An 11,858-nucleotide genomic window follows, 5' to 3' on the forward strand; every position below is an offset into this window, starting at 1 on the left:
GACTTAATCCTGTTCGCCTGTCGATTCACTTAAACCCCATGATAAGATCTGTGCCATGCAATCTCCCATTTAAACCTATTCATTGATTGATTCACTTAACCTACACGATAATATCTTCGCCATTCATCTTCCAAATATTCCTGTCCATCCATCTATTCACTCAATCGCGCATGATAGGATCTCCGTCATTCATCTTCTGGTTAGTCTTGTTTGTTCATCTCTTGACTTAAACCTCCCACGATAGGATATCTGCCATTCATCTTCCGATTAGTCTTTTTTGTTCATCTCTTCACTTAGCCTCCCACGATAGGATCTCTTCCAATCATCTTCTGATTAGTATTATTGGTTCATCTCTTCACTTAGCCTCCCATGATAAGATCTCTACCATTCATCTTTCGTCAGGCTTATTCATCCATCTATTCACATAATCTTCTATGATAGATCTCCGCCACTCATCTCTCATTATATTGTTCCCAATCGATCCAACGGTTCCCATGCACTTCTACTTTGTTACGTCCTCCTTTCACTGATTTCATCCTCCGACTGCTTTTCTACTTGACTCCTTCCCAAACCTTGTTCCGCATATCCTTAAAACATTGCCACTCCCGAGTTTTGACTTGGTCATTCAATACTGTCCAATCATTGCAAAAAACAAAAAAAGCCAAAAGAAAATGGAAATAGATTTAGTTTAGTTTCTTTGCTTACACCTTAGTATGGTTTGATGCTCTTTACTTCTGCAACTTAGATAGTAGTATTAGGTTAGTGTTGATTTAGAAATTCTGCTTAGTTTAGCTGTTTAAATGGTTAATTAGGATATGGTGTGATTTAGCATTACATGTTGTTTTCTTTATTACTGCAGTAGAGTAGCTCTCTTCCAATAGATTTTCTCTTCTTCCATAAAAGAATCAAGCTTCTTCTAACTCTATAGAAGTTTGGCTTGGAACCCTTGGGGTCTCTTTCCAGATGAACAAGTGACAACAGGTAGGACCTTCACTTCTACTTGTGCATATAGCACTGTCACCTCCAAGTTTGTACAAACCCCAGGTTGATAAGTAAAGATGGTAGCTCAGGAGTTGCAACATTCTTGCTGCAATATTGGCACTCATCACTCTTTTTCTTATCTTGTCCTTTAGTTCCTTCAGGCTCATTGATCTCCAAAACTTCTTTTCCCTTTCCTTCTTGCTGCAATAGTTTAGCTTGCTCCTTTTCCATGATAAGTTTTTTTTCCTTTAGCTGATTGTTTTCTTGTTCTAGGAATGAAATGACAAACCTTGCCCTTGCAATGTTGTCCATGAGTTCTCTGATCTTAGAGTATTTGTCTTTGATAATCTGTTGCATGCTTGAGGGCTCATTTTATGCTTCCAAGTCTACCAACTCAAACTCATGCTCAATCAAATATTTATCCTATACTGGTGACCCCTATTTTGCTGATGTAGAAGGCTTGGCCCCTTTCTCACCATGAGAAGCAAACACAAGCCTTTTTCCTCTTTGGTACATCCTAGTCACCTCAGGTCTAGGTGCTTGAGAAACCTCCACTGATTGGATTGATGATCTAACCTCCATCTGCTGTGTTGGAAAGTTTGGATGCTGAACTAAAACATTAGACTCATGCCATTTCAAATATGTCTCTAAGAAAGAATCCCATGTCGTGTTTTTCTCTACAAGCTGATGGAGGACTACAATTTTGATCAAAATTTGGTGAAAAAGACTAGGATAGTGTTCTTTGCTTTTCAACTGTACATTCTCGGACATCTTGACCAGGCTTCTAGACAGATAGTTGCACATGTTAAGAGGATTTTTAGCTGTTAATTACATTAGAAGCCAGATGTGATAGGCATACAATCTAGACAACCTTCCCTCACATGTGAAAAATTTCATGACAACCTTCATTAATGGAGCATATTTCTCGAACAAGTACCTAAAAGGTATGATATGTGTATTGGTTTCCTTGTATGGTGTTTTCAAGAAGGACCTGTAATGCTCAAGATCTAAATTCATGCCTTTAAACCAATATTCTCCATGATCCGGTATCCCTGTTGCAAGTGAAATAACAGCGACTGAAAATGTGAAATCAAGTCCAACAATGATAGCACTTTCCCCTTTCAAATGAGTGGTTATCCAATCTGTCAACTGTTCATGAAAACCAACTTCACACACCCTTTTGCAAAACTCTAGACAACTCACATCTTCAAAACACTGCTTGATTAAGGGTGATTTATTGATTTCATTGTAGTTAGTAGGTTCATATATGAGAATTTTGCCTCCTTTATGGTGTTTTTTCCTCTCTAGTGAAGAATCTCCTTCCATGATGGCAGAAACCTTGTGAACAAGCTTAGAATAGCAAGAAGTAGGATTGCAAGCTCAAAATAAAAATTTGGGTGAGTTTGGCTGAGTTTTGGGCTTGGCACAAGTGCAGTGCAGTTCATGGAAGCGCAAAGCCACCTCCAGAAGCGCAACGCAGTTCACAGAAATGCAACACCGTCTTCCAACCAGATTTTGGAGGCCTCAAACTGCTCCAAATTGTGAATTTGATAGCTAGTTGGAAATCTCTTGAAGCCTGCTATAATATGGATACCCGAAGCATGTAATTTGGACACTCCATCAAGGAGAAAAATTGATCTTACCAAGGTCACTCCCAAAACTGAGGGTGTCTCTGAAAAAAGCGCAGCACCAACTGTAGAGCTGTAACAAGGGTCTTTTTCACCTCTAGTTATCTCACATTACAAGTCAATCCGGGAACGTTTTGTTATTGCAAAGGGTATCTCAATTTGAGGCTATTTGTCAGAGTAATGCTTAGTAGTATAGGTCTAAGAAATACAAGAGTAAACGGATGCTAAGCTATGGCTAAATTACGTTTGCATAAAGAAATCACACGCGGCAACTTTATCAGTCAAGGGTACGGAAATAGTAACCCATCCCTCTAGAAATTGATGAAGGGAAAGGAATTAGAGTATGGATCACGAATCTGGGAGCATAATAGCGTCTGCTGTGTCTCACGACAGCCTTGATCCTCCTCCCACACCAAACCAATGAATGCAAGTAAAAAGGAACAACAGGAAAGCAGAATGGAACAGCAATTCAGAAATGGAACAGCAGTAAAAGGAACGGCAGTAAAGAAACTAAATCTCGCGAGTTCAACACTCTCAATTCTTGGCATCAACTTACATACAAAGAAAGAGCAATCTTTTGTACAAGTAGACAGCTTAATCAAATGGAACAGCAAACCACCATAAACAGAAAACGTCAATCATATGTACACATAATCTGAAATGATCACCAGTAGTCCACACACAACGTTAATTCATCTTCTTGTGATCGTCACTCCAACCATATGTAGCTAAAACATTCCACTTATAAATTCTGTAACAGAAGTGAACAACTCAGAACAATGTTATGTGATCAATTCTGGAAATATGATGTAAACTTGTTACAAAGATTTACAAAAGGGAAACTACTGATGAACGAGTGTGGAACAACATGTAAGTATATCAGATTATTAAGAACAATAAACAAACCACACAAAGCCAAACTGCAGTGATACAATCAGCCAGTGTCCGTTGGAGCCGGGCCCTTAGCTTCCAATGGCACACCGCCGGAACTTACTTCAGATGCAGGGAGAAAGTAACGCCAAATATATTATATTAACGCATCAATGATAGTACAGCAAAACTAAGTCTCAAAGAGACTCAATAGTCTGAGTTTAACCAACTGAAGTCTGTAAACAGAAAGTAAAGATACAAGATAATCAAAAAGTCCCTGAAGTCTTCGATGCTGCTCCTTTTTATACAAGTAATGGCGGAGTTACTTAGACAACAAAATAATTGAAAGTAACGATCCCTCAGGATCAAAGATCCTGAGGGATCTGTTAAACTGTTAACTCCTCTCTTTTCTTTGCCTAGCCTTCCAAACTGACAGTCCTTCATCTCGTCCCGGATTGATCTGCCGTGATTTACTCGCCCTGGTCTGGATTTTATTTGGTTTTGGAGGGACAGCCGTTATCTCTTCAAGGAACTCTCGTTTTGCACCGCGCCTTCCTACTTTTGTCTTTTCCTGCATAGAGAAGATAACTATTAGTGATTGGGTCGTTCATGCTCATTCTCATTACATTCTCCTTACTTTATAACAAATAAAAGGTTACAACTATTGCTTGAAACACCACTAAGTTACTCGTTAAAACATACCTTTCCAATGCTCTACACACCCCCCGGCTTACTCTGTTTCATGGCCTCATGAAAACGTTATAATTAACATGGAGAGCGGTAAGAGAATAGGCGGGAGAGGGCACCTCGTGAGGAGGTCTGCAACCATGGTGAGCAACCAGATTATCAAAGAACTGATTCAATTGATCTGCAAGCATATCATACAAGGCCTGGTACCCAGGTGCAGGGTGCCAAATAATTGGGCTACGGAACCGGTATCCTAACCAAGACGGCCCAGCTTGCAGAATGCGCTGGCCATAAAGGCTCAACCGTTCAGCAGCTAGCTCAAAATTCTCATATTTGAATGGCTCCCTGAGCTGGATGCTTGGGGTAGAAATCCGATAGCGGAATTTGGCAGCATCCAGGGCAGCATCCTTGATAGCCAGAAAATATTCCAAGCTATTTCGGATCAGATCCTCATGCATGGGTCCTAGCAGTTCTATGACACCCGAGGTTCTCATAAGGCTTTTGTGTGATTGCCATAGGTGAACTGGGTCTCTAGGCTCGGCCCTGACCCATAGATCTAGGCTGTTTTCCTGCCTCTGAAAGGCATTGTAAGCCCTGAGCCACTTTAACTGATTAACCCCAAATGAAACAAAGGCTTGTAGCTGTATATCTCCCACGAAAGGGCCAGGATTTAAATCAGTTTCTTGCTCAAGCACCATATTGTGCAAATAGAATTCACATAGTAACCGTTGGACCTTAACCCCATAATGTTTGCAATAATCAATAAAATCATTAACAGTATTAATCTGAATAGGGGCACCTGCCCTGACAGCTTTTATTTTCAATCTTAAGTATCTTTCAAGGAGAAATAAAGCATAATTCTTTGCAGGGGCCCTGCAAGTCAAAACATCATTATACAGCGAACATACAGTGTCCAATTGTTTAATAACAACATCTAGTCGACGTGTTACCTTGGCAACCTTTTCCTGTTCCTTCTGCCATCCTTCAAAGGCCTGACTCTCTGATTGACTCATGTTCCGCAGTTGCTGCTGCAGTTCTTCATGTTTTTTCTGAGGGATCATTTGCTCCTTTAACTGCTCAGCTTCCTGCTGCAACTCCTCGTATTTTTCCCGAGGGATCATTTGTTCCCTTAGCTGCTCAGCTTCCTGCTGCAACTCCTCGTATTTTTCCCGAGGGATCATTTGTTCCCTTAGCTGGTCAGCTTCCTGCTGCAACTCCTCGTATTTTTCCCGAGGGATCATTTGCTCCCTTAGCTGGTCAGCCTCCTGTCGGGCTTGCTTCATCTCGTGGTGCAAGGCCTTGGTTTTTGGATCCTTTTTCCATGATTTCTCAGAGGCAGGGAGTCTTACCTGGACCTTCACGTTTCGCTGCCTGGAATTCGTATCCCGAATTATCCCTAAAGGTGATGCCTCAGTTTGGACTGCTTTGTTTTCCCTTTCTTTCTTAACATGAATAAAGGGGTACGATGGCCCCCTGTAAATGGAATGTCGTCTTGCGGCTCAGTTTTGATTGGAACGGCAGTTGGTCCCAATGGGCTATTTGGAACAGCAGTCTGTTCCTCAGCGTCAATAGGAACGGCATTCTGATGTTCCATATCAGATGGAACGGCATTTTGTTCCTCAGTGCTGGTTGGAACCGTCGTAGGTCTATCAGCGGAGTATTGACCTACGAGACGCCTATAAGCCCCTTGCCTTCTCATCTGACAGGACCCTGCTGCATTTGTCCTTCTTTTTCTCCTTATGGTCCTTCTTATTCTCAGACTGGCTTTCAAACTTCGAATTTTCTGCCGAAGCTGGGCTATAATATTCAGCAGTCTCTGCTGTTTCTTTTTCAATTTCTTAATTTCTCTTGCCTCGGCAGTGGGCGCATGAGTGGCCCTCAGTTCTGCTCCTCTTTCATCGAGGGTTTCTTCTGGCATTCTGGGAACGAACTGTTCCCGACAAACATTTTCATTCTCCACGTCATCAGCAGGTGGGTTTTCTTCTGGTGTCTTGGGAACGGATTGTTCCCGGTTGGTAATTACATTTTCTTTGTCAACGACAGGGAGGTTTTCTCCTCCTGCCATTTCTTCATGCAATTCTTCATGCGTCTCTTCCCCAGAGGGTCCTTCAGGAGGGTCTGCTGGACTGGAAGGTGAAGCATAATCTCCCAGGCTGGCCAAGATGGTGGCCAGCTCTTCTTCCTCCATGGGGACCTGTGGAGGGATATCCCCCAATTGTTCCATCCCCTCCTCCTGAATTGGCTGCTCAGTGGCTGCCTCCGGATAGTCGGCCTCGGCCTCAGAGTCAGAATGTTCATTTCCTTCCTCGGCTTCTGCTTCGTTCTCAATTTGTTCCACATTTTCCCTCAAGGGTTCCTGTTCTGGTACTGGTGGCTCATCTGTTATTTCGATCGGCTGGTCAATGCTTGGCTGGATTTTCTCCAGCCTGCCTTTTATTCTTGCCAACCGAGCTGACTTCCTAGGCCTCTCGGGCTGTTCAGGTGTGCTGGCCACCTGTTCTTCCACCACCACCTTTCTGCGTTTTTCAGATTGTTCTGGCGTGCCAGAGGAATGCCTACGTTTCGAGGCAGCACGCTCTTCTGTGGGCAATTCCTTATGTTTTTCTGCATGTCCAGATGCTCTAGAGGAACGTTTTCGTTTTCCTGACTTCGTGCGTTTCTTGGGTTGCTCGGGTGTATCCGAGGGATGCTTGGGTTTTGGTGATTCTCTGGGCTCCTTGGGTGCTTCAGAGGTACTGGCGGGATGCTTAGCCTTTGGGGATGGTGATGCCACTCCCCCTCCAATTGCTGTAATAAGCTCCCCCCAGCTACTCTGCTGCTTAGTGAGACTGTAGCTCACTATCAGGCGAATCAACCCATGGTGGCTAACCACTGCGTCTTCATGGTGTGCCTTTTTCAGGCTCCGAGAGGCATCATGCAGTAATGAATTTAACAATGCAGGGAGATTCACAGAACATTTTCCTTTTAACACAGCCAGGAGCTTAAGGTGACGCGGTCTTACCACATCTTTTCGCCCTTCGCAGGTGATGTAGCTCTGCACCACCTTTGCCAATTCGCTCCAGGGTTCTCCTAGCGTTGCCGGCAGCACTCCTTTTCCCTTCACTGTTAGGTTCTGTCCTTCGTCTTGGAAAATTTCTATGATCTTTTGCAACCTCTCTTTCTTTATCGTCCATATTGGTCCTGAGGCTGGTAATCCTGTTACTTCCGCGATTATTTCCTCCGTGACCATTATCTGCTTCCCACCCACTACGGAGTGTTTTTCCTGCAAATTCTGCAGGAATTCCATGGCCACAGTTTCATTTGATTCACGCAGGCGGCTAAAATAAGTTAGCCACCCTGCCCTTTCTAGGATTTCCCGAGCAGCTTCGGAGACTACTAGCTCACTAGGCTCGCTTCTGATAGCCTTGCCTCCCATGGTTCTGTTTCGAGATCCTAGATGGAACAGCAATTACCTGTCGCAAAGAACGTAATCGCAGCAGAAAAAAACACAGAGCATGCATGAAAATTGATTGTAAATAACAACTTATTGCAAAAATAGCATTGTCATGCCGTTAACCCATATCGTACCTTCGTACCATATCATCTCCGAATGATGTGCTAACACGTGGCCGGCGGAATAATGAGGTCACCTCCCCCCTCGCAATATGATAGGCTGTCCCAGCCGTCAAATGGAGGAGGAGCCGCCGTCCCGTCACCAAGTCATAAAGGAACAGCATATAGAGTTTTGCCATGATTCAGATTAGACAAAGAAATACCGGGATCGAGGCAAAAGGTAGATCGCGTTTTGCATAAGCCTGCGTGATGTGATGCAAAACAGGAGGATAGGACGTCTGGCACTCATATAAGGTCTGAGGTAGTCATAGTCAATACCTTTGCCATGATTGGTGGTAATAGATATTCATGCGACGTATCCATCAAAGTGTAAGATATAATTATTACGAGGATAGAAAGAAGTATTTGATATGATCCAAATTGGTGTATATATTATGACTCCGATACCATTAACAGAGCTCTGCTGCCGACAAGTGTTCATAACCTTGGCAGAGTTGTTTATTTCACCCTGGAACCATGGTCCTTTGTGTATTTTTGAAGAGCAATTCTTTGTCAAAATGCAGGCCATCATGCTGGCTTGGTAACCAGATAATCATGATGCCATTCACCAGAGAGGCGCGAAACGTGGGCAGGCCGGCTCGTAATGAGACCCCCTGTTCCAAGGTTTGTTTATGTAGTGAACCCGTTGGACCATATCCCTGGTGTGGTGGCCATGATGGGAATGCCACTTCGCTTCCAATCTTATGATCATAGTAGGCTGGTTCTTTAATGAAACCCCCTATCCTGCATTTGACAAATAATTTCTTTTTATTTTACTTTTGCCTTCCTTTTTTTTTTTTTTTAAACAGACTTTGCTCTTGTGTAATTACACATAAGGGTGGTTCAGCCCTCCTTAAGAGTGGGAATGGCGAAAGAAGTCTTGTCATCCCAATAGGAAGATATAAATCTTCTGTTCTTATTTCCAAGTAATAATAGAGAAAATTGTAGGAACTCAACATGATGAAATTTTCCAACAAGGCAGAGGAGGTGAGACCATGACAGCAAAAATGATGAGTGTGTGGAACCTTCCTTTGTTGTTGCATCAATACTAGGGCTGTTAAAGATAGCGATTTATGATATGCTGATCTCGATATATCCTGACTTTTATATTCATTGCATAAATGTATAGCTGCTACTTATGGCCTTGGAAAGAGGATGGACAACACATCCTTTATATGAAAGGGTCAAGAGCATACTACTCCTTTTTGAAAGGGAGGGTGGGGAGGAGTTCATCTGATGCATTGCCTTAAAAAAACAGCAAAAGCACACAAATGTTGTTCCTTTTGAAAAGGAACAGCAAAAACACACAAAAAGGAACAGCAAAACACTCAAGTGCTGTTCCTTTTGAAAAGGAACAGCAAAAACACACAAGTGTTGTTCCTTTTGAAAAGGAACAGCAAAAACACTCAAGTGTTGTTCCTTTTAAAAAGGAACAACAAAGACACACAAGTGCTGTTCCTTTTGAAAAGGAACAGCAAAACACACAAGTGCTGTTCCTTTTGAAAAGGAACAGCAAAACACACAAGTGCTGTTCCTTTTGAAAAGGAACAGCAAAAACACAGAATTGCTGTTCCTTTTAAAAAGGAACAGCAAAAACACTCAAGTGCTGTTCCTTTTGAAAAGGAACAACACGCACACATACTAAAAACATATATACAAAATTTACAATCTTATATACAAGATGTGGTAATAAAAGATGAATTTCTTACTGATCTATAGGTGAGGAAGTTTTTGCTTCCTCGCCCATAATCTCAATGTTAGTATCTTGGCGTAGCTGCTGACAAAAAGATTCCCGAGTGAGCGGTTTGCGATACAGACGAACTCGGTGGCCGTTTACCTTAAATGTATAACCAGACCCATCGATTGTGATCAGAGTAAGGGTCCCATTGTCATGGACTTTTTGAATCTCGTATGGTCCCAACCAACGAGTCTGAAGCTTCCCCGGGAAATCCTGAAATCTAGAATCATATAACAGAGCCCAGTCTCCTTCATGAAATATCTTGTTTTTGATAAGCGCATCATGCCATTTGGCTCGCTGCTGTTGAATGAGTGCTGTATTCTGTAATGCAGAGAGCCTTATTTCATCTAATTCATTAATTTGCTGTAATCGATTTTTCTGTGCTTCACTTAAATCCAATCCGACTTCTTGGGCCGTTCACAGCGTTTGGATCTCGAATTCTATAGGAAAAATGGGCTGCTTTCCAAACACTAAGTGATATGGTGAATAGCCGGTAGTGCTTCTCCATGTGGTTCGATAAGCCCACAATGCCTCGGGTAGTCGGGCGGCCCAATCACGCCGATGTGAGGCAACGGTTTTTGTCAAAATAGACTCTATTACTTTATTGCTGCTCTCCACTTGCCCATTTGCCTGAGGATGGTATGGGGTAGTAATTTTATGCTGGACACGATAGTTATTGAGTGTTGCAGCTAATTTATGCCCCACAAATTGTGGTCCTCCGTCTGTAATTACTTCCCTCGGAAGACCATAACGTACAAACAAATGGAACAAGAACTGTATTACCGAATCTTCTGTAGCTCTAGGCAATGCCTCCGCTTCAACCCATTTGGTAACATATTCAGTTGCCACCAAAATGTAGGTTCTTTGGTTTGATGGCGGGCTGATGGGTCCGACGAAGTCCAGAGCCCAGCGTTCGAAAGGTTCGATCACTAATTGAGGCCGCAAAGGCATTTCGTCGGCTGGACCAGGTCGTCCTGCACGCTGACAGCTATCACAGGCCTGGACAAATTTTTTCGCATCCTTGAAAATTGTAGGCCAGTAATATCCCGTTTGTAATACTTTATGTGCTGTTCTTCGTTCAGCAAAATGTCCTCCACATGGCCCGTCATGGCAGGCTTTCAAGATATCAAAGATTTCGTCTTCTCGAATACATCTTCTGATTTCCATATCTGCTCCTGTGTGAAACAAATAGCCCCCAACCCACGAAAATCGATTGCTCTTCTGAACAATCTGCTTCCGTTCATTGGGGGTTAAATGTTTTGGAAGCTTACCTACTGCAAGATAGTTAGCAACATCAGCGTACCAGGGAGTCTGAACAGCAACAACAAATAGTGTTGCTGCTTCAACTGATTTTGGTATTCGTGAGAGGAAATCAGCTACAGGGTTCTCCTTCCCCGGTCGATCTCTGATTGTAATATCAAACTCCTGCAACAGGATCAACCATCTGGTTATTCTTTCATTTGTAACAGGCTTATTTGCTAAATACTTAATAGCAGAATGGTCTGTATACAAAATAACGGGATAGCCTGTAATATAGTGTCTAAATTTATTAACAGCGTGCATCACGGCTAAAAATTCTTTTTCGGTGACAGTGTAATTTAATTCAGCCGGAGCCAAATTTTTGCTGATGTAATAGATGGCGTATGGTCTTTTATCCTCCTCTTGCCCCAGAACTGCACCGATTGCTGTGTCTGAGGCGTTAGTTGAAATTTGGAATGGTAAATTCCAATTAGGTCCTCGGAGAACTAGAGCTGTGGATACCAGCTTCTTTAATTCTTTGAAGGCTCGATCACATTTCTCTGTCCATAAGAAGTCAACATTTCCAGTTAATGCATGTAAAGGTGCGGCAATATGTGAATAATGTTGTATGAATCGTCTATAATACCCAGAAAAACCAAGAAAACTGCGTACCTCTGTTTGATTAGTGGGGGTCGGAATAAGCAAAAGTATTTGAATTTTAGCCGGGTCTACCTGAATACCAGCTGCTGAAATATAGTGTCCCAGAATGAGTCCTTCGGTCATCATCATGTAACACTTTTCGTGACTCAAGCAAAGTCTGGTAGCGATGCAGCGCTGTAGGACTTTTTCGAGAGTATCTAGAGCTGGATCAAAGTCATCTCCATATGGTGTGAAGTCATCCATGTAGACTTCCAATCCATCATTAATTAAATCCGCAAAGATGCTAAGAACAACCCTTTGGAATGTGGCTGGAGCATTACATAAACCGAAAGGTAAGACTCGATAAGCGAACGTTCCCCAGGGACAAGTAAAGGTAGTCTTATCCTGGTCTTCAGGGGCAATCTGAATCTGATTGTATCCGCTGAAGCCGTCCAAGAAAGAAAAGAATTTCTTGCCTGCTAAGG

The sequence above is a fragment of the Pinus tabuliformis genome, chromosome 1_2, assembly GCF_031772625.1.
Source record: "Pinus tabuliformis cultivar Carrire ecotype Pingquan chromosome 1_2, CPIR1, whole genome shotgun sequence".
Lineage (NCBI taxonomy): Eukaryota > Viridiplantae > Streptophyta > Pinopsida > Pinales > Pinaceae > Pinus > Pinus tabuliformis.